Source organism: Perca fluviatilis, chromosome 15, assembly GCF_010015445.1.
Source record: "Perca fluviatilis chromosome 15, GENO_Pfluv_1.0, whole genome shotgun sequence".
Taxonomy (NCBI): domain Eukaryota; kingdom Metazoa; phylum Chordata; class Actinopteri; order Perciformes; family Percidae; genus Perca; species Perca fluviatilis.
The window spans coordinates 29,841,115-29,865,782 of NC_053126.1; the positions used below are offsets into that span (position 1 = coordinate 29,841,115).

At 41.3% G+C, this 24,668-nt stretch overlaps 1 protein-coding gene and 1 long non-coding RNA gene across 2 annotated transcripts in view; both read left to right on the forward strand.

Annotated features, from left to right (window-relative positions):
• LOC120574202 overlaps positions 1-24,668 on the forward strand; it is a 166,747-nt gene that overhangs the window by 51,318 nt on the left and 90,761 nt on the right.
• LOC120574209 lies at positions 13,569-14,650 on the forward strand. The gene is made up of 3 exons (XR_005641840.1): positions 13,569-13,649; positions 14,424-14,459; positions 14,564-14,650. It is a non-coding gene; the product is annotated as an uncharacterized LOC120574209 (long non-coding RNA).

Genomic DNA, 24,668 nt, shown 5'->3' on the forward strand with positions numbered 1-24,668 from the left:
GTACCTAGGCCTGCTACTGACACTGCTGGGCCATCTAAGCAAGGTATGCATTGTTTGAAATATAATTATGATTGAAATATAATAACAAACTGTTGGGACACTGTTTAGAAAGTCCATAGGCCTGTGTCAACCTAAGCCCTACACTGTCCTAATCACAACTGCCATTCATGTTAAAAAAAACAGCTTCACTGTGAATATAATATAATATGTTGTCAATATAATATATTTTGTGAATATACATTTTATAGGTCTACATTTGAGTACCCAATCTACAGCCAGTGAAGACATCATTTTGGTTTTCCTAATTGTTGTAGTTCTACATTCCGTTTTATCTTTCTCTGCACACTGAGCATAACATTCATAACATGTTGTTTAGGAAGTTTTCCAAATAATAAACCAGTATACCTTTAATAGCTGTGCACTATTTGAAGCTGTATTTGTTTTCAATGTATTTGTCTGAAAGTATGTTTTATCTTCTCTTTTAAAAGGCAGACAGAGGGAACTGGATGAGGCTCTACTAAACATGGTGGTGAAGGATCTGCAGCCCTTCACCATCGTGGAGGATGAGGGTTTCAGGGCCTTTGTGAACAAGCTTGATCCAAGCTATGTCCTCCCATCCCGGAAGGTGCTTAAAACAATGGTCAGTGAAAGGTACAACAAAACCAAGGAGAAGACAATGGAGGACCTACAAAAGGCAGAATTTGTTAGCCTTACAGCTGACATGTGGTCCTCCATTAATATGGACGGATATCTTGGTGTAACTTGCCATTACATAACACCAGAGGCAAAAATGGCAACTGTTGTACTGGGTGTAAGGAGGTTTTACCAAACCCACACAGCCCAGCATCTCATGGAGGCTAAAGCCTTGCTAATGGCTGAGTGGGGAATAATCTCCAAAGTTCAGTGCATGGTGACTGACAATGCATCCAACATGATCCTAAGTGCCCAGCTACTCCACCTTCGCCATGTCCCATGTTTTGCTCATAATTTAAATTTGATTGTGAAAAAGGCCCTAGATCAAACCCCAGTCATCAATGAAATACGCCAGAAAGCCAGAAAGATAGTGGGGTTGTTCAGATCCAGCTGCAAAGCAAAGGACAAGCTTGTGGAGATGCAGGGCTTGATGGCCAGACCAACTCTGAAACTGATACAGGAGGTTGAGACGAGATGGAACAGCACATTCGACATGCTACAACGCTTGTATGAGCAACGTGAGCCAGTGGGTGCTGCACTTTCCAGTTTGAACAGTGATACTGCTCCCCTGACAAGTCATGAGTATGACATTATTCAACAATCATTGTCACTACTGCAACCATTCAAACTTGCAACAACAGAGATGTCAGAGGAACAGAGAGTGTCCGCTTCAAAGCTCATACCACTGTACAGGATGATGCAGCACAAGCTTGCACAGAAAAAAGGACAGGCAACACAGGAATCAACTGTACAATTAGGTAGGCCAACAATGACAATACTACCCATGTAATTGGCCATGACTGTCATATTGTTGTCATTATTATAATTATTATAGTTTTCTCCTGTTTTGGCTCATAGGCTCACATCTGCAAGAAGGTCTGCAATCCAGATGTGGAGGGTATGAGACCTTTAGAGCCTTGGCACTGGCTACACTGCTGGACCCAAGGTTAAAAAATGTGGCATTTGGAAATCCTGCCAAAGCCCAGGATGCTGAAAGTCACATCACTCTGGAGTGTGCTTCGCTGATGCGTTCAAACGCAACTCCTGGTGAGCAGTTTCAGTCTGTTATGTAGTCTGATTCATGTAATGTATACTTCATATATGCCGTCAGTTTAGGATTTGTTACTAATTGCTGTTTTCATTTTCATGCAGAGCCACAAATGTCAACATCAGGCCCATCATCATCATCAACATCAACACCAGTAGAACCACAGGACAGTTTATGGGAACTTTTTGATGATCGCATGCAAAATATCTTTGCATGCCAGCAACAAGTGTCCCTTGTGAGAGGATCTTTTCAAAGGCTGGAGAAATTCTGTAAAAAAAAGACGTAGGCTGAGTCCTTCCACAGCAGAGAAATTAATATTTCTGAATAAAAATCTATAAAAGAGTGAGACATTGTGGCTTGATTTCTTTTATTAATATTCTTGTGTCATGACCAAAATAACATTATGCACAGTGAGGAGCCTACAGGTTGCAAGCTTCACATATTAGAAAAATACAATAATAAAACAATGGCTCATTGTCAAGGTTGTTTCAGAGCAACACCTGCAAGTGACCACTAGGTGTCATCGTTGAGACGGGTGTCGGATTGTTTCGAAGCCTCGACACAATATGGCACATATGCTTCAACTGTTTCATTGTTTCACGAAGCCTCGATCTGCCCACCACTAGAAGTGGAGGCAGGAGTCAGGTTCCAATGCTGTAGCACAAAAAGAACAATTAGAACAGGCCAAAAAATACGGAGAACAACTAGCAGGTGGTATCAGCAGCAAGACTAACATTGTTGTCTAGACTATGATCCGACAAGGAGTGGTAGGTTGACCAGGTATTTGTAGCAGAGGTGATTGGTGTAGATTTGGCTGCAGCTGGAACCCTGACTCCCGCACACCAGACTTCACTCCTGCAATAAAGGACAGAGAGGGGAGGGGGAGAGCAGAGACAGAGAGCTGTCTAGCAGCAGCCACAGCAGCCTAACATTAAGGAGCCGCCACAGCAAAGGCACGGTCTCCTCTGAGCTTCCACTAAAGCCTGCTTCACACGGGACGATTTTAAAATTGTCGGCCGATTTTCCAATCCTGAGAGACCCCACACACGGTGATAAAAAAAATCACGGGTCTAACAGTTTTGGTCGTACAGTGTGTGGTGCGCAGCACACGGCAAAATCAACACATCACACACGAACCGATTTGACTCCCGAGCATTCCCAGAGGCCTGTACTACGAAGCGGGATTTGGCGTTAACGAGCTAACTTAAGGCTCAACCCAGGATTTTCTGTACTACGAAGATGGATCAGTTGTTATCGGGTTCAATCGCCGTGGTAACTCATGCTGAACACCTAACCTGGTCGGGAGCAGGTTAAGTTGGAGATTAGAGATCAACCGGTGTAAAAGCACCGCCTACTGACCAATCAATAGGTCAATTAATAACGGCGTCACCGTTCTTAAAGAAGATCAGGCGGAGCTCGGTGCAGAGAGAGAGAGAGAGGGGTGCGCTCATAAAAGTTAAAACATTTACATTTATTTTTTTTAGAGACCAACAACCCCGTTAACATGGGTATTTTTATGAAATATAGCCTATATATTTTAATGGGAGGGAATTAAATATCGGCTTCTTGAGCCGTGTGTCGCCGATGCGCACATCGGTTTGAATTATGTTTTTATGTTTTATTTGCTCTCACGATCGCTTCCCACTGCCAGGGTTGCAACTGAAATAATAGGCTAAAGCAACGACAGTTTATGGAAAGCACAAGAGTTATTATGGTCAGATCTTGGTCCTGACTGATGGGGAAGGGATATTAATAAGCGTTGTGATTTAAACATCTACAGCGTCGGCTATTTATTTTTTTGCCAGCTTTCCTTCCCGTTTAGGAGGCGGCGACTGTCTTATGCGTTATGTGGCAAACCGTGTCTGTGTTCTTCATATTTATGTAGAATTATAGTTTGCTCTTCTTGTTTTAACCCTTGTGTTGTCCTTGGTCCCAGTGACCCGAAGGACAACAAGATATGCTCAGTCCCTTTACTTTGTTGAGAATTGCTCTCTAAAAACCCTTTTTCTTGTAAAGTAAGTAAGTAAAGTTCATTTCTAGAACACATTTAAACACAGTTTAAGCTGACCAAAATGCTGTACAAACAAGAACTAAGGTGCTGTATTAACCCTTGTTTAGAGAGCAATTCTCAACAAAGTAAAGGGAAGTACATAATCCTTGTGTTGTCCTTCGGGTCACTGGAACCCGAAGGACAACACAAGGGTTAAAATATGCTGCTCTGGTAGATGTTTGCGATTGGTCGTGGTGCGCAAACCTCGCCTCTTTTATGTGAACGCGCGCGCCGCTGGATTGGGAAACCCTGAGTTGACTGAACTAGTTGATAACCAGCGTCGTAGTACAGGTTATGCGGGACCGCGGTTGTTAGGTTAGGTGAAGCCGGATTACTGAAAGAAATCCAGGCCATGTTGATCTTGCTTCGTAGTACAGGCCTCTGGTCAGACGGGAAATCTTGCAAAATCCCTCGAGATCAAACGTGACTTCAGAGTAAACAGTCATTGCGGACGAAGAGGATGCAGTGGCGATAGTTTGTTTTTAACCGAAAAAAAAACGTTATCAAAAGAAAAGGCGATGGTCAAAGAAGACAACGCGAGCATGGACTATACTTGCTACATCATGATATGGAGGTGATTAGTTTTTTCTCATAGAAATGTCGTTACGTATTACACAGATTAATTACCGTTGAAATAAACGTTCATATATTCGTTTCCATGTACTCTGGTGGACTGCAGTTGTGGATGTAGTTAATATGCCCATCGACTTTATTTTACACAGGCTGCGTGCTTGTTTGTCCCCGGGGGACACCACACACGAGGAGAAATCGGGCCATATCCCCGATTTGAGATTGGAGCGGTCCCGACGTCCTTCCGAGCAGACGAGAGCAGTCTTAACACACCACACACGGCAGGAATATCTGATCAGATTATTTTACGATAATCGGAGCATCCTTAGGATTGTCGGGAGGGGTGAATCATTTGCAATCATTTTGGAAGATTGTGCTGAGATGCACAAGTGCGTTTTGAAGGAGTTGTTTAGTCAATTTTGTTCCCTTTGGCCAGAGCTATGCTAAGCTAACCTGCTGCTGGCAGCTACAGGGGAGAGCCGGGACAGTTGAAACACTTTGTTGGATTCCCTTAGGGTACAGATTTGATCATTGGCAAATTATCAAAAGATGTTTTATCAATATTAATAAAGTTATGAATATGGTTTTTAATATCTGTATCAAATCGACAAACAATCAAAACCACCCTGCAAGTCAGGGACCAATAATCAAACTGTGGAACAGTCTCATTTCTGTGAAAATCCTTTAAAAGGAAACAAAGGAAGGGGTGATTTCGAGCACGGACCTTTTTAGCCAGCAATTATTACAACAAGTACACAAATAATCACAAGCAACTGCTAATTAAGTATAATAAGATTTATTAACGTCACAATTATCAGTAGCTAATCAATAATCCTTGAATAATAAACTTCTATACCTTTTTACAATATCACAACCAAAAAACAAAGCAAAAACAAGGCAGCATGGACACGTCTGTGTCCGTGTGTGTGTGTGTGTGTGTGTGTGTGTGTGTGTGTGTGTGTGTGTGTGTGTGTGTGTGTGTGTGTGTGAGAGTGAGTGAAAGAGGAGGGGCGGTGTCGAAATGTAGTTCAAACACAAAACTACAAAATGGCTACTCCGGTGAGTTGCACATAACTATTCAGCCTCAAGAGGGCGGTAGTGGTGCTGGGTCCACGGAGAGGGGCTGAAGAAGCCGAGGTGGGGGTTGCTAGGCAACTCGCACGTTTATACCATATGCTAGGTTACCTATTAGCTCTATACAGACTCCACATGGTTAAAGTAGCAGCGTTAGCTCGGGAGCTACGTGGCTAGCTTATATGTCCGTGTGTGTGTTAGTAAAAGGAACAGAATAAAGAGGAAAAGAAAAGAAACACTGATCTTAGATATTGATAACGGCCAGCTCAACTTCAGAAGCAGTGCACCAACGATTAAATGCAGAAGTCAAATCTCGAACAAACTCAGAATAGGTTTGTGAATCTTGCTTTTCCCTATAACGAAAGCGTTGACGATATGCCTCCGGCACAAGGTCGTAGACCTTCAGAACTGCTGATTTAACTTTAGCAAAAACTTTACTATCAGCTACACTCAGTGCTGAAAACGCCTCAAGTGCTTTCCCTGTCAGTGCACATTGCAACAACATAGTCATATCCAAATCTGACCAAGCCTTAGCTCCCGCAATACGCTCAAATAGAATAAAGTACGTATCCGGATCTGACTCATCAAATTTAGGCAACAAACAAAGATTCCGTGACACATCAAACTGTGGTACTCCTTCTGGCCTATTGACATTTTGTAGTCGCGCTATTTCCAACTGCAACCGCAACAACTCCCTCTGCTGCTCAAAAGTCAATGAAGGGCTAGACTGAAAACTAGCCCCCTCACCACTAGCAGACTGTCCCCAAAGAACACCTTCCTCTCTAAGACCCTGCTGTAATCTAGCCTTAATGGTCTCTTTAAGTTTTTTTATCAGCAATCTCAATCTGATAATGGTCAGCAATTTCAATTAACTGCTCTTTAGTACACAACTCTAACTCCGAAGGAGCCTGAACAAAACTACTCACAATGGAAGACATTTTCCTCAACCAATATAACTATTACAAATGCTGAGAAAAAAAAAGAAAAAATACACAACTCACCTGCTGCCAGTCTGGGTTTAAGGACAGGAGCCACACTCCACTATCCTCCAAAACAACTAACTAACTAACTAACTAACCCCTGGTGTTCGTGCAGTCACATGTGGTGGGATTTTATGCACACAAAACCAGCGGAGTGGAAAAGACAACCAGAACCTGGTGGCCCCTCCCACATCCCTGGAGGTGCTCCCGAGCCGATGTAGGGAAAAGGAAAAGGGAAGCTCTACCCACGTTCACTGCCACCTAAAACAAAAACACCACGAGCCTCCTATAGACACTCGCTGATAAGCCTAAACAGGAGAGGACTCCCACCTAAACAAAACCCAGAACAGGCCCAAAGTGAATTGCTAACCAATTTAGCTATAAAGCTAACTGAATAAGAGGAACACATGGCTCTCAATGCTCTCTCCAATAATATTGGCCATACCAAAGCATCCCCTCAAACAAAAGTTTGGCAATCTAAACAAAACTAACAAAACTACTAACCCAAATAAACTCCAAAACAAATAAGCCAAACAAGTAAACAAAACAAATCAGTAAGGCAAAACCAGTCTAAACAAAACTTGAATCAACTATTGACAATTGTCAAAGTAAACTAAAACACTAAAGCAAGACTAAAGTATAATTAAATTTAGCTTAAAGACGAGCCCCCACTTGTCACAAACCGGCTCATGGCCTGTGGCAAATAAATGAGGGGACACCAACAACAGGTATAGGCCAATCAAAAGATATTTTATTATAAATCAAAACTAGTAACTTTAAATAAAGAAAAAGGAATGAGGTGTGAGAATGTCATAATGTAAGGTGTATGCAAAGTGCATGGATGAATGAATCTGTATAGGTGTAAATGACTGAATGAAAACTAAGTAGAACTATAAAGGAACAAACCAAACCAAGTCATACCTGGAGGAGCAGAGAGAGAGAACAAAGTGATTAGAGGCAACTTAAATACCTGAGCCCAGGTGGCTCCAATCTACTAACGACCCTCCTCTGCCTGCAGGAGGAACCTCTCGCGGACAGTAACTAAACTCCGTGAAAGGAGTGATTTAGCAGGTAGCGATTACAGTTATACCCAGCTACTTAACACAACATAATCAACGGTATCGTGATCTATTGATACATTCATAGAAAACAGATTAATAATCATATATGGACCATTACATGATTACAATCAGATCACATTAATGGCACAAGCGGTAGCGAACCCTTTGCTCATTAATAAACAAACCAAAACGCACTAGTTCTAACATCTGCCCAGAACTGTGAACAGCCTTACTGTGCGTTGTTTGTCAGTTAATCTCTCGCCAGAGGTTAACGATCCGTTTTGTCCAGAGCAGGGGACGATACGTGATCCAGGTCGACAAGCAAGAAACAGAACGCTGTCCTTTTCTTGAATCCAGGCAGATTAAACCCGCTGCAGATGAGGGAATACTCGGCCAGTATTTCCTCGGATCCCCTTTGTATATCAGACCGATATAAAGTTGTCCCAGCTCAAAACTCGACCAGCGAGGTGATGCTGGCTAGCTAGCCCGGACTAGAGTGCCTCCTGTAGTAACCTGAGTCACCGTGGAAAGAGCAAAGAAACACAAAAGCCAACAGCTTTTATCCTTCCTCCGCCTCCTAGTGGCGGGGTGGTGCATTCAAAGGCCCGACAGCCAATGGGAAAACTGCAACTTTGTCACAGGTGTGAAGCAGTTCTTTGTCTCACCACCAGTCTGCCTTGCCACCCCTCGTGTTGAAGGTAGAACCTCCATCTTGGCGACTCTGCCTGTAGGAGTTTGGTGAAACTGTGAACTGGATTCACATGTAGGCCAAGATCCTTTGTCTTGCCTTCCCTGTGTCTCTGCCGTCAGCTCAATCTGAGCCAAATCAATGTTTAACCAGCTTCTTGGTCCCCAACAACTTTATAATTAAACGTAATATACAAAGCGATCGTATCGCACTGAAAGCTAATATTTTGTCACTAGCAACCTACACCTGTCCTCTGTCAAATACACTTGCATTTTCAGCTTTTAACAAAACCATTCAGGAATTATTACAGCAAAAGTGGGGCATGCGATAATGTTTCATTCATCCCTCCTGGTTGGGACGATTGAAACAGCATGGGGGGACGAATGAAACATACAGTTTAAGCCATATAAACTTCCCACAACTTAAATATTTTACTACATATCATGAATGGTACTCCCAAAAGGTGTTATTTTAGATTTTAGATTGTTGCTGGGCTATACGTCTTCGTGAATATCTGTTAACAACTCACTGCCGTCACCTTGAAGTGTGTATGAAGCGGTTTTTGAAATATCATGCACTGTGGATGATTCTGCCATTTTTATAGCTAGAACGGTACGTTTTCCCATTTATATAATGTTTCTATTGTGGAAAATGTCGTTTCACTAGGTTTTTAGGTGGGTTAGGTCACTGCACATCCAAATAAGTGCCCTTAACGACCCACAGCCCATCAGTTTCCATAGGATAACATGGGAAACTCGACCCCCTATCTGGTGGGGCCCAAATATATTTTCATCTTTCTAAAACTGCTTTTCCATGTCTCACCTCCATAAATTATTGTATAAACACATATATTTGTGCATTTACTTAAAATACATGGAGTTACAGCCAGGTCAGGGACAGTTGAAACAGCTGTTTCAACCGTCCCGACATAGACATATGCCATTATAACCTGTTTTGCTTTCCATGTAAACAAGCATGCAATATGAAAGTCTGGGATTGTGGAGAACACTAAATAATCCGAATAAGCACGTAGTCGAACCTTTAAATGAAAAACACTCATTAATAATCGAAAAAATGTAACCGCTAATGAAGTTTACTTTCGACCATCAAAACGTGTTTATCGCCTGTAACTGCATGATAAAAGGAAATAACAGGAAGATATTTGGCTATTAGAAGGAGGTTAACATGCTCTATGTTTTGACCTAAGGAAGTCTGTCTGTCATCATTGCACTCGGAGAAAACTGGAATGTTTCAATCGTACCGGCTCTCCCCTACTAACTGTTCAGACTAGTGGTAGCATTCACTTTGCTGCTGGGTTGGATGTTTTTAAACGTTATTACGGTGCATAAACTTACTGGAACAATGGTGAGCAACGTGTTGTTGCTGGTGACAAAGCCACAGATTATATATATGTACATTAAAGCGATACTGGCGTTAAAGACCAGCTGATCGCTGCCCGGTTCTTTGAAATGAATGCCCGCATTGCATTGAGGGATATCGGCTTTGAATGCATTACAGCATAGTGTAATATTTCACCGGTAATAAGACCAAAATAATATTATTAAATTAAAGAAATGAATACCATGATAACATCTAAATAAATGTTGATAGATCTAGCGTTATAGTTTTAAAAATATAAACAAAAAAGCAACCCAGCTTCCCTGGCCGAAATAGACCGAAATAATAACATTAAAAGAAATACATATAAACCATGATAATATCTCGTGAATAATGTTGTTTAAAACAGTTATTGGGTTAAAAATACCAATAATAAAACTTCTACAGATTTCGAGTTATGGGGTGGGGGGCGTGTTTTTTCTTTTGTCTATATCCGACGGTGATCACACATTTGATGAGTAGGGAGTGAGACTGTGTTGGTGTCACGCACGGAAGGAGCAGGAGTCAGACTGGAGTAAGTGCAGTGAGCTTTATTCACAATGATCCAACAGAGAGTAGTGTGAACAGGCTGGATACCGACAGGAGACGAGGTAATGCTCAGAGCAGCAGCAGACAACAGGATGCCAACAACAGGTAAGTAAGTACTGGGAATAAACTAGAAATACGAGAGCAAGTCAGAGTGTCGTGAACAAACGAGACTCGACAAAGAGTGTGTGTGCCTGTGCTGCTTAAGAAGGTGGTCACTGATGAGATGCAGGTGGTGAACTGATGATGCGGCGTAATGCAGTGCAGGTGCGTGTAATCAGTAGTGAACGGCTGAGAGGAGTGAGTGCTGGGGAATGTGAATGGGAAACAAAACAAAGTTTGAAAGTCCATGAAAACCAACTGAAAAGTCCATGTAAACCTGACATTACCCCCCCCTCCCACAAGGCGCGACCCGCGCCGTAGAAGGCAAAACACGGGAGGGGGGGCGGGCAGTCTGGAGTCCGGGACGGGAGTGGGACAGGGCGAATGCGGACAGACTCCAGGCCGTCCCCCAAGACCTGGGCAGAGCTGGCTGGAGGGGTGACCACGGGCGGAGGTGGCTGGGGACGTGGCCACGGCGGAGCTGGCTGACCCTCGGGCGGCCATGGAGGAGACGACCGTGTCGGCGGGCCCTCCACGGTCCCCTTAGGAGGCGTACTGCCCCCCCCCCCCAAAAATCTTCTTGGGGAGGCTCCCATGGATCATGTCCAGGGACAAGATGAGGGCTTTGAGCCGGGCGGTACCGGCGATGAGGGCTTTGAGCCGGACGGGACCGGCGATGAGGGCTTCGAGCCGGGCTGTACCGGCGATGAGGGCTTCGAGCCGGACGGGACCGGCGATGAGGGCTTTGAGCCGGGCTGTACGGGCGATGAGGGCTTCGAGCCGGACGAGACCGGCGAGCGGGGGCTTAGGAAGGATGCTAGCTAGCTGGGGCTCAGGAAAGATGCTAGCTAGCTTAGACTCAGGGGGGCCGCTGCACGGCCGGGACTCAAGGAACTCTGTTGGGCCGCTACACGGCCCGGGACTCTAGGAACTCCGGGACTCTAGGAAACTCGGGGACACTAAAGAGCTCGGGGACACTAGAGAGCTCGGGGACACTAGAGAGCTCGGGGACACTAGAGAGCTCGGCAGCTAGCTGAGAATGGTGTCTCCATTTCAAACATCACTGCAGGTTGATTGCTTTTAGCAGCAGAGGTTGATTGTGGGCGACAATACTGTCGTGGTTAGCTCGCCGAAACTACGTACGCCACATGTCTTATGTTGACAACGTGGATGCAGATATAGCTAGTAAACTCCGAAGGCAGTCGTAATATTTACCTAGCTAGCAGGGTAGGCTAGCGGTGTTGCGCTAACGTTAGCAAAACGTTGGCATAGCGTTAGCTAGCTGCCTAAACTTGTGAAAAGCCGAACAGCATCCCCGTCCAAGCTGTGTTTTACTTTCCCTCCAATATTATTATAAACATAGACACCTGGACTCGGTCGAGCCCAAAAGCCATATTTGGCAACAGCATGTGAGTCGATGAGCAGATTTGAATCGCGCATGCGTCACTTTGCGACGAGTGCAGATTTGAGGTGCGCATGCGTTACTTTGCGAAAAGTAGCTTCCAAGATGCTAACAGCTTTTTGAGCTAACGTTAGCAATCTGACAATCACAGATAGCTAAAAGGTTTTTGGTTTTTGAAATGACTGCTAGCTACAAGTTAGAAATCAAACACAACAAAGGCTGTCACTTGAATGGCATTTTGAACTAACGTTAGCAATCAAACAATCATAGATAGTTAAAACGTTTTTGAAATGATTACCATCTTCTGTTATTGTATGTAAAGAGAAACGTTTATTTTATGGATTTCACAAATTTCAGTAAGACGCGTTATGCAGTAAACCGTTTTGAATCTGAGCATGCGCAACTCACATCTGAACTCGACCAGAGCCGGTCTGACTCGGCTAACATTGGGTATGACACATTATGCCGTAAACCGTTTAAATCTGAGCATGCACGACTCACATCTGCACTCGACTCACATCGGGCAGTGACACCATACACAGTGAACCGACACGGGCTTTGGTCTGTCGTCTCCCCAATGTGACGTAATGCAATGCATTGATGGGGAAAGGAGAGTCATTGCAAACCGCTGTAAAATAGTACTACTTTTTCGTATTATATTCCGTTTTGTGATATCCATTATATTTGATGTTGTTAGGTAACAGTTTAAATGTGTATTACCAACAAGCAAATTGCGCAAATTCATTGGAAAATAAACCCTGCAACACGGACTCAACATACCTCGCTGACCCACTAATCTCACTTTGTGGTACAACCTCCATTGAACTTTTTTTGATCAACAACAATTTTAAGAATTAGCCATTGACGAGTTGCTTTGGTGCTACAGCTTTTGTACTTTGCACTCTATGGTTCAAAGCTACAGAGGTTCCATACTCTGTAGTTTTGGCTGAAAAAAATGCAAGGAAGAAAAGGGTGCGAACTACGGGGGAGCAAGGGGGAGCTCGGCTCCCCTTAATAAGACATGGGCTCCAAACGTGATTTTGGAAATTTTGTGGGGTCTCTAAAAATATTGACAATGTGTCATTTTGACGTTCAATTTCAGTTTTGTGTAACATGATCATCATGGATTATGTGTAAAATTGCAAAAATATCATTCGTTCATGCATGATGGCGATTTAAACCTAACTCACTTCAATAAAGATAACTATACATGCTATTTGTGTCATGAGCATCAAGGCGTGACGGCTCTGTGGTGCAAATTCAACTCATGTTTAGTACATGTTAACTCAAAGATTCGTAGGAAAAATATAAACGTTGGAGGCCATTAATCGGCGTGCAAAGTCCTTGAAATCGATTCTGCAGTACGCATCATATAGCCATTGCAAAAAGAAAACAAGGCAGTTTAATTCATTTAGGTTTTTACTAAGAAATTGTGTAGCGACGACGTTAATAGCACGACCGATTCACCTGCTGAAAGCCCTGTTGGCACACCTCCCTCCGGGGTGACAATGCAAGAAGAAGCTGAAATAATGTTCTCTCTGGCTGAAGATGGTGGTGGTAACATCTCGTCAGAGGCCGGTCACGATCCTCCTAACCCTTTTTGCTCATCTCTCCCGTTAAATTGGAACAGCCAGCAGTGGAGAGACTGGAAAAGCCGATATACACGGTTGTTTGTTAATGATAGAAGCTTGGGGTGCGTTGCTTCATTGAACGGAGGAATTATGGTATTCTTCGGTAGCCTGAGTAACTTTAACCGTTGTACATGTGAAATCTCAAAGACAGCTGTTTGACTTATCTATTCCTGTTGATAAAGTATAATTGTAAGTCACAAGCGCACAACCCCCCCCTTGAAAAAAGAAAAAAAAGGGCTTCTGAAGGCCACAGTATAGTTCGAACACTGAGGAAGAGGAAGTGTTCCAGGAAGGACTAGCAGTGTGTAAGTCTTCTTTGCACCGCAGTATTAATTTCAGTTTTCTGTCACTGATAAATGAGACAGAGCAGCCTTAGTGTCAGCCATGGGGAGCAAACAACAGAGAAACATTTGCCATTTGGCCATGGGTAAGACCAATATTACAAAATTGTATTTGGAAAGCAGCTTTTGTAAAGTTTTGTAAAGTTGTACCGGTTTTGCAGCTGTATTGTATAGTATAGACATTAAGTCCCTTGAGACTAACTTTCAACTTCAGTTTTTCAGTATGAAGGTCCTTTTCTTTACTTAAAGGTAAATGTAATGACATTCAGAACATTAATATAGCAGTAAAGAGTTATTTGCTATGTGAAGCTATTAAGGCGTCCTGAGCAGAGAATTAATTAGAATTCCTTCTGTGTGTGTTGTTATCTGAGCTTCTCTATTCTTTGATACATATATCATATCATAATCATGATTTGATAGCTTGTTCGGTCATGAGTGCATGTTAGTGCATGGGATGCTCCCTTTGAAACAGTTGAATGGGCAGGAAAATGTGTTGCTAGAAACTGAATTTGAATGGCTTAACATACATGTTTGCTTTGATAAACTGAACCTCAGTAGCACAATTTCAAATTTAATTTGTTTGGAAGTGAAGTCCAATAAACTTGAAGTTTAAGAATGTAACATTATGACATTGAATTCAATAGAACTGAATAATAGAAAAATGTTACTCTCTATACTTTCACATTCAGTTTACATAGACACACATCCGGTCGTTGATGAAGGGCAATGGGTTAAGGGATACTTTGTTTATTGGATTAAATCCAAAGTGGCAGAAACCAAGCCTTCCGCAAACTTTATTTATGTCTTAAAGCTTGTTGAATTTATGAGCCTTACCAGTTTTTTTCTCATTCTCTCTTTAGTCTATTTTCTCTTGAGTTCAACTTCACCTGCTGCAGGTCAGTCAAATCTATGGTGTAATGCTTACAATCCTTTTAGTTTTCAGTTTACATTCTTTGCAAAATACTTAAATATTGTATGATATTTCTTATGTGTCTGACAGATGGTCAGATCAGATTAACTGGGTCTGGGTCTACTCGGTGCTCTGGAAGAGTTGAAATCTATTACAACAACACCTGGGGAACAGTCTGTGATGATGGTTGGGACTTAAACGATACTGAGGTGGTGTGTAGAGAGTTGGGCTGTGGTACGGCACTGAATGCCTCTCATTCAGCCCACTTTGGTGAAGGAACCGGACAAATCTGGCTTGATGAGGTGGCCTGTTCAGGAAGTGAGAGGTCTGTAAGTATGTGTCAGCACAGTGGATTTGGGACACACAACTGTGGACATGGACAGGATGCTGGTGTGGTCTGTTCAGGTGAGGAAGATTTTTTTATAGTTTTCTCAAAGTCAGCTAGATGGTTCTGCCAGCTCAAAGTACCCCGAATGTTCATACTATCTCATCCAAAAGTTGTCAAGATGTTTTATTTAAGACCAAAAATGCTAACCTCATGGTCGTGCTAGAGGTGAAGTCAGGGGAAAACCGTGAATGTTTCTAGTAAATTTAATTGTAATCCATCCATTAGTTGTTGAGGTATCTTAGCCTAGACCAAGGTGGTGCTGGACTGTAGACCAACGTACGCCCTTTTTATAGATTGATAAGAAAGGGGAGGGGGAGGGGGGCGGGGGGTTTACTGTGTCCATGCCATTCCAGTGAGAAGGGCCTGCTGCATTCTAGCTCATTCCCGGGCCGTGGCCCACTTAAATGGTAGGGCCATATTTAATGTTATTAATTACACCTACTTGCCCTTCAATGAAAATGTCAAAATTGTTGCTGTGAGATAAGGGCCTATTGCCATCCATAGAGCAATGCTGTGGCGAAAAATACATCACATACAAAAGCGAAAACACAAACATTAGGAAAAAAGCACTCCAAATTAAAAATGCTTAAAATATCAAAGTCTATACATGAGTAAATTAAAACATCAAGAGAAATGTTCTCAAAATAAGAAAGAGACGCAAATGTCTAAATACAACACATGCATATGTGGCTCTTCTACCCAAATCCTGTTGTAGTCTTTTCATTTTGAAACATTTTATGTACATCATACAAGGTCCCACTCTTGACTTAAATGGGACAAAACTGCACACCATATGCAGGTTGTATTTAACCTTTAAACACTTGCTACTCTCCTTAATTTACTGTTCACTGTCAAATTTGACTGGACAGTTTTAACTGCTCTTATTTTAACATAAATGGCAATAAAAATGACAAAACGTTTTTTTAATAGAACATATATTGTAAAAGAACCTTATTAGAACATTAACATCTACAATGTGTGTGTGTGTGTGTGTGTGGGTGTTTCTGTGTGTGCGTGCCTGCGTATGTGTGAACATTGGTGGTTCACATGCACAAGTGGCAACATGATACATGAACTTTGTGTGTGTGTGTGTGTGTGTACATGTGTGTGTATGTGTTTGTGTGTATTTGTGTGTGTGTGTCTGTGTTTCTGTGTGCTTGCATGCATGTGTGTGCGAACATTGGTGGTTCACATGCACAAGTGGCAACATGACAACATGAACTTTATGTGTGTGTGTGTGTGTGTGTGTGTGTGTGTGCATGCATGTATGTGTGTGCGAACATTGGTGGTTCACATGCACAAGTGGCATCATTTTTTGCACATTTCCACCTTTTAATTGATAGGACAGCTAGATATGAAAGGGGAGAGAGAGGGGGAAGACATGCAGGAAATTGTCACAGGTCAGACTCAAACCCTGGACCTTTTGCATCGAGGAATAAACCGCTATATATAAGGATATAAGGTCTTGAGGCAATCTGATGAAAATATCAGTGGAAGAGAAATTAGATTAGATAGATAAACTGTATGACATGGAGAACAATATTGATCCCAATAAATATTTCCACAATAACATAATAACCGCACCTGTGAGTATTACACAGATGAACAATTTAAAAGCAAAATAATAATGGATGGTACACAGTCAAGTATACACTTTAACAGTAGAAGCCTGCATAGCAACTTCTTTAAAATGAAAGACTTGGTTTACAACTGAGAAAGAAGCGGATGTAGAACTACAGGGCTATGAGCTATTTTCAACCAATATAGAATAAAAAACGGAGGTGGTGTTGCACTACTTGTGAACAACAAACTTAGGTGTAAAAAAGTAATGCAAATGTCAACAAAAATAGAAAATATCATGAAATGTGTCACTGTAGAAATAGAGGTGGAGAAAACAAAGAATATATTAATAAGCTGCATCTATAGAACACTTGGATCTTGTCTAGTTACTTTTAATGAGAGGATGGTTCACATGTATGATAACAGACATAATAACAAGATTAAAGCTGCGAGCACCATCAAACTTGGGCCTTCGCCGCTGTCGGCGCTCGGCCCTAATAATTCCTTCAGTTTCAATAGGGCCTTTGCTGCTGTCGGCGCTCAGGCCCTAATGATCAGGAAAAAAAGGGGAAGTTCTCTGCACTTCTGCAGACCACAACAATCCGGTGCAACCAAGGCAGGACACAACAGTATAAAATAGCAAAAAATTACTTATCTTAAAAACATCAAGTAAGAAGACATCTCTGTTGCACTGGCAATTTTTAGCTATTTAATAACAAGATGATCTTCGTGGAGACTTGTTTGTTTGTTTATTTATTTGATTAGGACAATGCACATTAATGAACATTTCTGTAAATGCACCAGTGTTAGCCAGTTCAACTGTAGTCCTAGTTGCCTAGCATGCATGTCTTTATGGTGGGAAGAAACCAGAGCACCCAGAGGAAACCCACGCAAACACGGGAGAACATGCAAACTCCACACAGAAAGGCCTGAGATGACCTGGGTTCAAACCCAGAACCTTCTTGCTGTGAGGCAGAAGTGCTAAACACTGAGCCACGCGTCCCTTTAATGTAGATTTGTTAAAATTGAAGTAGCACAAATCTAGCAAAGATTTTATCGACACAATGTACAGTATAGGTTTACTACCTAAAATCTTAAGGCCAACAAGAATAACAACTGACAGTGCAACTTTAATTGACAACATCTTTACCAATGAAATTGGAAATAGAGTACTAAGTGGATTGCTTATCAATGATATAAGTGATCATCTTCCCATATTTTCAACGTGGCAAAATGTCTCAAAGGAAAATACACAGAGAAACTCCAAAATTGCTAAGATGATTTGGAAAAAAACACCTGACACCATAAAGGGCTTTAAGGAGGGGTTAAGGCAGCAAACCTGGAAAGATGTCCATTTAACCCTCATGCCCTCCTTAAAAAAACTTATTCTGGACACCTTCGAGGCAAAAATGTCCACGCACACAAAAAATCATCATATATCAATATTTTTTTCTGCTTTTTTTCATAAATCACTTAAACAACTTGTAACCTAATCAAAACTACCAAACATTCAATCATTTTCAGGATTTTAACCCTTTAAATGCCAGTTTATGTATTTGAAGTATTTCATTTTTTATTACAAAAAACACAAAAAATGATTTTTTTCCATATTCTTTTTTTTTTTTTTTTTTTTTTTTTTTTTTTTTTTTTTTTAATGAATAATATGTAGATGGGGCTTTGGTGGGGATTAGAGGCTTGGATATGTCAAAGATAAGCAACAAAATTAATTTGATTGCATTAGTATTTTTTACATAGTTCCAGATACTCTCTTTGGACACCTTCGAGGCAAAAATGTACATGTCCAAAAAACTGTTATTAAATCATCATATATCAATATTTTTTCAGCTTTTTTTTCATAAATCACTTTAACAACTTCTAACTTGCTCTAAACTACCAAACATTCAATATTATTTTAGGATTTTAACCCTTTAAATGCCCGTTTAATTCTTTAAAGCAATTATTATTTATGAAAAACCCAACAGAACATTAATTATTTTCCATAAAATAAATCATAGGGGAATGGGGCTTTGGTGGGGATTAGAGTCTTGGATATATCAAAGATTATGAACAAAATTAATTTGATTGCATTAGTATTTTTTATGTAGTTCCAGATACTCCCTTTGGACACCTTCGAGGCAAAAATTTACATGTCCAATAAACTGATATTAAATCATCATATATCAATATTTTTTTCTGCTTTTTTTTCATAAATCACTTAAACAACTTCTAAATTGCTCAAAACTACCAAACATTTAATCATTTTCTGGATTTTAACCCTTTAAATGCCAGTTTTAAATCTTTGAAGTAACAATTATTTATGAAAAACCCAACAAAACATTAATTATTTTCCATAAAATAAATCATAGGGGAATGGGGCTTTGGTGGTGATTAGAGGCTTGGATATGTCAAAGATAAGCAACAAAACTGATTTGATTGCATTAGTATTTTTTATGTAGTTCCAGATACTCCCTTTGGACACCTTCGAGGCAAAAATGGCCCCATTGACTTCCATTATAACCACATGTTTTGATCTCACTGCCTTTACAGTATAAAACCATGCATACTGTAATGTCAGCATTTCATTTGGAAGAAAACTAGTCATATTTGACATTTTTACAGTATTTCACCAGATTCAACCATTTTGCCCTTGTAGGCCGATGCATGAAATTATAGTTATATTATGGAGCTCGTGTGTGTGTGTGTGTGTGTGTGTGTGTGTGTGTGTGTGTGTGTTTGTGTGTGTGTGTTTGTTTGTGTGTGTGTGTGTGTGTGTGTGTGGTTGTGTGTGTGAGTTTGCGTGAACCTGTAAGCAAGCAATGATCATTTTAGGGGTGAAAAAAGGCATCTTTTGAAGGATGCATTTCATGTGTCTTTGAAGATGTGCTTGAATAAAAACATTGTCTCCTGCCTTTGCTGTAAACTGGCGCTTATCATTTGAAATGTTTTGTGGGACATGGTGGCCCTGAAGACTGGTCTCCCACTATGGACATCCCACAGGCTCCGGGTGGATTCCCCTTTGGACCGGTACACACCAGCCAAGTGTGAAGTCCCATGTATGTTAAAATCTCTTGAGCATCCACATCACTCCATCCTGAGATTGAACACCTAGCGTGTAGGTTTTTCATTTCCTGAATCAGCTGGATCAAGTCAAGAGTGAAGAAAAGGTCGAAAGAGGATGCCACATCATGGATTCTTGATATGGCATATCTCGTGGGCTCTGACATCATGCCGGTCGGTGCTTGAATGTTGCGCAGTGTCTCAGTATTAGATGGAGACCAGACTTGCCAATTCTTCACTGTCCATTCAAGGTTAGGATGGACAGGATCTTCAGTGTCCTCTCCACTTTCAGAGGAAGGGTTAGAGGCACTCACAGAATTGGAGGACACCAGTGACCATTTGTGTCAGACTCCCGAAACTTGTGTCATCTTCAGACAGAGGTGGGTAGAGTAGCCAAAAATTGTACTCAAGTAAAAGTACTGTTACTTCAGAATAATATGACTCAAGTAAAAGTAAAAAGTAGCCATCCAAATAATTACTTGAGTAAGAGTAAAAAAGTACTCGGTGAAAAAACTACTCAAGTACTGAGTAACTGTTGAGTAACGTCTGATTTATTTTTTAACATAAGCATTCAATCAGACGGACAACAATACTAAATAATCATCTTTAGGCAAATTATAGTTCATCCAATCAATAAAATAAATAAAAATTAATTAATTACAAAATAACTTACATTAAAATAATCCAGGTAAATTCAAGTACTTAAAAAATAAAATCCATAAAATAATAATACATAAAAATAAATAAGCACAAGTAACACAAATTTCCAAACCTACTTTTGTTTACCAGGCTCTGCAGGCAGAACTAGAACAAGGTAATGGAGCTGCTGTTTGGCACTTTTACTAAGGTAACCATGCTTTCATTATGAGGCCAGATGCCTGTACTATGAAGCAAGATTTGGGGTTAATGAGCTAACTTCAGGTTCAACCCAGGGTTTTCTTTATCACGAAGGTGGATCACTTGATACCGGGTTCAATCGCCGTGGTAACTCATGCTGGACGCCTAACCTGGTCGGGAGCAGGTTATGTTGGAGATCAGAGATCAACCGGTGTAAAAGCACCGCCTACTGACCAATCAATAGGCCTACTAGATTGATAACGGCATCACCGTTCTTATAGAAGATCAGGCGGAGCTCGGTGCGGAGAGAGAGAGAGAGAGAGAGAGAGAGAGAGAGAGAGAGAGAGAGAGAGAGAGACGGGGAAGAGTGCGCTCATAAAAGTTAAAACATTTAGAGACCAACAACGCCGTAAACATTCCCTGATGGGTATATTTATGAAATATATAGATTTGAATGGGAGGGAATTACATATCGGCTATTTCTCTGCTTCTTGAGCCAATAGATGACGCCGGTTTGAATTATGTTTTTTATATTTTTCCTCACGTATTGCGCTTCCACTGGCAGGATTGCAACTGAAATAATCGGCTAATTACGGCAGTTTATGGAAAGGACAAGTGTAATTATGGTCAGATCTTGGTCGCCTATTTTTTGTTGCCAGCTGACGAGACTGCACAACTACGTTTGATTGGTGAAACACAGTCACGTACGTGGTAGAGCCTTTGGCGGAAGTCTCTCTCTCTCTCTCTCTCTCTCTCTTTTTTTTTTTTTCTCTCTCTTTCAAAATAAAACATTAAAATGAGGCGCACGCGGGGGGAATACAAACAATGACGCGTAGAATACCAAAGAGGTAAAAAGAAAAGTAACGAGCTCATTGTAGCCCAATGTAGCGGAGTAAGAGTACAGTTTCTTCTTCCCAAATCTACTCAAGTAAAAGTAAAAAGTATAGTGATTTAAAACTACTCCTACCCAGATAGCAAAAAATATCCACAGGGCTTCTTTTTGCCGCCGGCCCGAAGCTGTCGGCTATAGAGCGCGTCGTCCGCGGGATGAAACGTTTGTCACACGGCCACTCCCATTTCTTGCGAGATGCCCCGGCGAACAGCTGGCGGCCGACCGCTTCACTTTCTCTGGCGGTTGCCTCTGTCTAATGGACCGCGGCCGGCTGGTGGAAAGCCGCTTTGAAATACAAGGCTACTCTCAGAATCGACCAGCCATGTTGGTTTGGCATGTTGGGAGTTAGAGTGGAACTGACAGCGTTTTAACTAATTTTCACATTTGAAGCGATTATAAAATCATAATAGCCTATATGTGAATTACATCATATAGTTTTTTTGCTCCAAAGCCATTAGGGTTTATAACAGATTCTTGACTCTTGATTCCATGATAAGGTAAGGTTTAGGAAATTACATTTAAATTACTTCAGAGACGTCATCCATGAGACTGATCAGTCTCATGGATGACTGTAATAATAAAAATACGTAATTAGAAAGACACTTCGAAGTGTCTTCTAATTACATATTTTTACAGTCTTATAATTCAACAGTTCAACAATAAACTGAGACATTCTTTGGTTGAAAAATAATATTTTAAATTGACGAACATCATATTTGTAATCCATGGCTCAATTCAAACGGGATCAAAAAATAATTATCTCTGACTCTCGTTCATATTTTTTCTGAATTAAGGTCCCATGGACCGGAAGTAGAAGGGCGGGACTTCGGCTCTCTATATAGCTAGAGCTTAGTTCGTCGGTCAATCGTGAGTTACTACAGTCAAAGAACTTCTAATATATAGCCTGCAGTTTGCTAGCTAGCAAAGTCATCGACTACCATCGTTTAAGTAAGTACATGTTTCCTTTTTGCGTTAAGTTGTTTAAATGATTTTGTTTGCCTGAACAAGTATGCTGCTAGTCCAGTAGCTAGAGTGGCTAGCAAGTGTTAGCTAGCACATGCTGTTTTGCCTTTGTTAGTGTCGGTAGCTAACAGCTAATTCGGCTAACCGCTAGCAACAGCGCATGCACGAACATTTTGCGCATGTGCAGAACGGATCGTGTACCGACAACATGTAGAAATGTAACAAGCTACAATGGGTAGCCAAAGTTTTACATCTACAAAGATTAAATTTAACTTTTGGTGTTTTATAACAAAAGAGAATTATGTATATAGGTTGTTTACATTTTTGTTCAAACAAATATGCTGCTAGTTCAGTTCAGTGTAGCTACAGTGGCTAGCAAGTGTTGTCTTGTGTTGCTCCTGTACTGGATTTAAGGCAATTTGGATTTCTAATTCTCTGAACTGCTGTACTTTTTCAATAAATATATATTTAACTTTTTCAATGAATACATTTTACTTTTTCAATGAATACATTTTATTTTTAACAATTTCACTGTTCCACATTTGGCTGATAATCTTTTTTTTTTCCCCCACAGCATAGCTATTGTATATTCCCATCTAACAATGCGGTTTTGTTCACATTTTCTTGCAGATACCTTGACCAGAGCATAACCGGTTATATTAACCCAAGAGACCTACTCTTAGAGTAAGGTAAATGCATGCTTAGTCACAATGTCTAGTTATTGGGCCAAAAGGAGAAGAATATTGAAAGGAGTTGAGAGGGACAAACAGGAAATTGCTGTTATTCCCGACTTTGACCAAGTAAATCTTCATGTTATTGAACATCAACATGGAATGGCTACAACAAGCTATGTACAAACTGTAACCCCTGAAGCACAGGAAATGATTGTTGATGAGGTACATGAACCTGGTGAAATGTTTTCCTCAAGCACAGAGGATAGTGAAGAGGAAGAGGATTGCCTAAGGACACAATTGGCAGGGTGGGCTATTGACAACATGATCCCCCATGTGGCACTTGGTAAGCTTTTAACCATTTTGTCCAAGGATCATCCAACCCTTCCTAAAGACCCAAGAACTCTTCTGAAAACAGTGACTTGTGTTAAAACAACAGAACTCTCAGGTGGTGTATACCATCACTCTGGAATTGAAAGTGGAATACTATCACAGTTGTTAGTGTCTCCTGAATTGCAGAAGTTGACATCAGTTTCAATGCAAGTTAATGTTGATGGACTTCCACTTTTCAAAAGCTCAAATGCCCAGTTCTGGCCAGTTCTTGGTTTAATTGAGCAATACGTGGGTAATGTCCAGCAAAACAAACTTCCATTTTTCATTGGTCTCTATTATGGGAAGAAGAAGCCAACCAGCCTTCACTTTTTGAATCCTTTTGTAGAAGAGGCACAGAGACTTGAAAGGGAAGGAGTTCTGTTTGAAGGGAGAGCACTTTCTTTCAGAATATCAACCTTCATCTGTGACGCCCCTGCTCGTGCACTTGTTAGAAATGTGAAAGGTCACAGTGGATATTATGGGTGTGACAAGTGTGTTCAAAAGGGGGTCCACTACGAGAACAGGATGACCTTTCCTCAAACAGATGCTTCTCTAAGATTAGACAATGCACTCCGTGACGAACTTTCTGATGACAGTCATCAGTGTGGAGAAATGTCATTGGCATTGTTGTCTGTTGGTTTGGTCACCCAGTTCCCACTGGATTATATGCATTTGGTATGCCTTGGAGTGACAAGGAAGTTGTTGCATCTTTGGCTAAAGGGACGGCGGCTGACAAGATTTTCGCCCAACATGGTAAAAGAGCTCTCCAGAGTACTCCTGACCTTCACACCTCATGTTCCGTGCGAGTTCAACAGGAAGCAACGATCCATGGAAGATGTTGAGCGTTGGAAAGCTACAGAATTCAGGCAGTTCCTCTTGTACACTGGACCAGTCAGCTTAAAAGGCCTTGTACCAACTCAAGTGTACAACAACTTCATGCTGCTTTCAGTTGGCATCACCATCCTACTGAATGTGTCCCTATGTGCTGACCTTGTAGACTATGCACACAGAATTTTGGTTCTCTTTGTTGATCACTGCAGCAAGCTTTATGGAAAAGAACATTTGACATACAACATGCATGGATTGGTGCACCTCAGCCAAGATGCCAAAAAGTATGGTGTCCTTGATAACATCTCATGCTTCCCATTTGAAAACTTCCTTGGGCGCCTGAAGAAACTGTTGCGCAAGCCTACACAACCACTGGAGCAGGTTGTTCGCCGATTGTCGGAGAGAAGTCAGCACAGAAGAACGAACGTCTCCAAAACAAGGTCCTTGAGAGAGCACAACCATGGACCACTCCTCACCGGTCTAGAAGTATAATTTTTTCAAAAACTTACTCAAGTAAATGTAACGGAGTAAATGTAACTCGTTACTACCCACCTCTGTCTTCAGATGAGTCCTGCAGTTGGCTGGAAGATAAAGGCTCCTTCTCTTTGCTCCAGGTCTTTCTCCTTC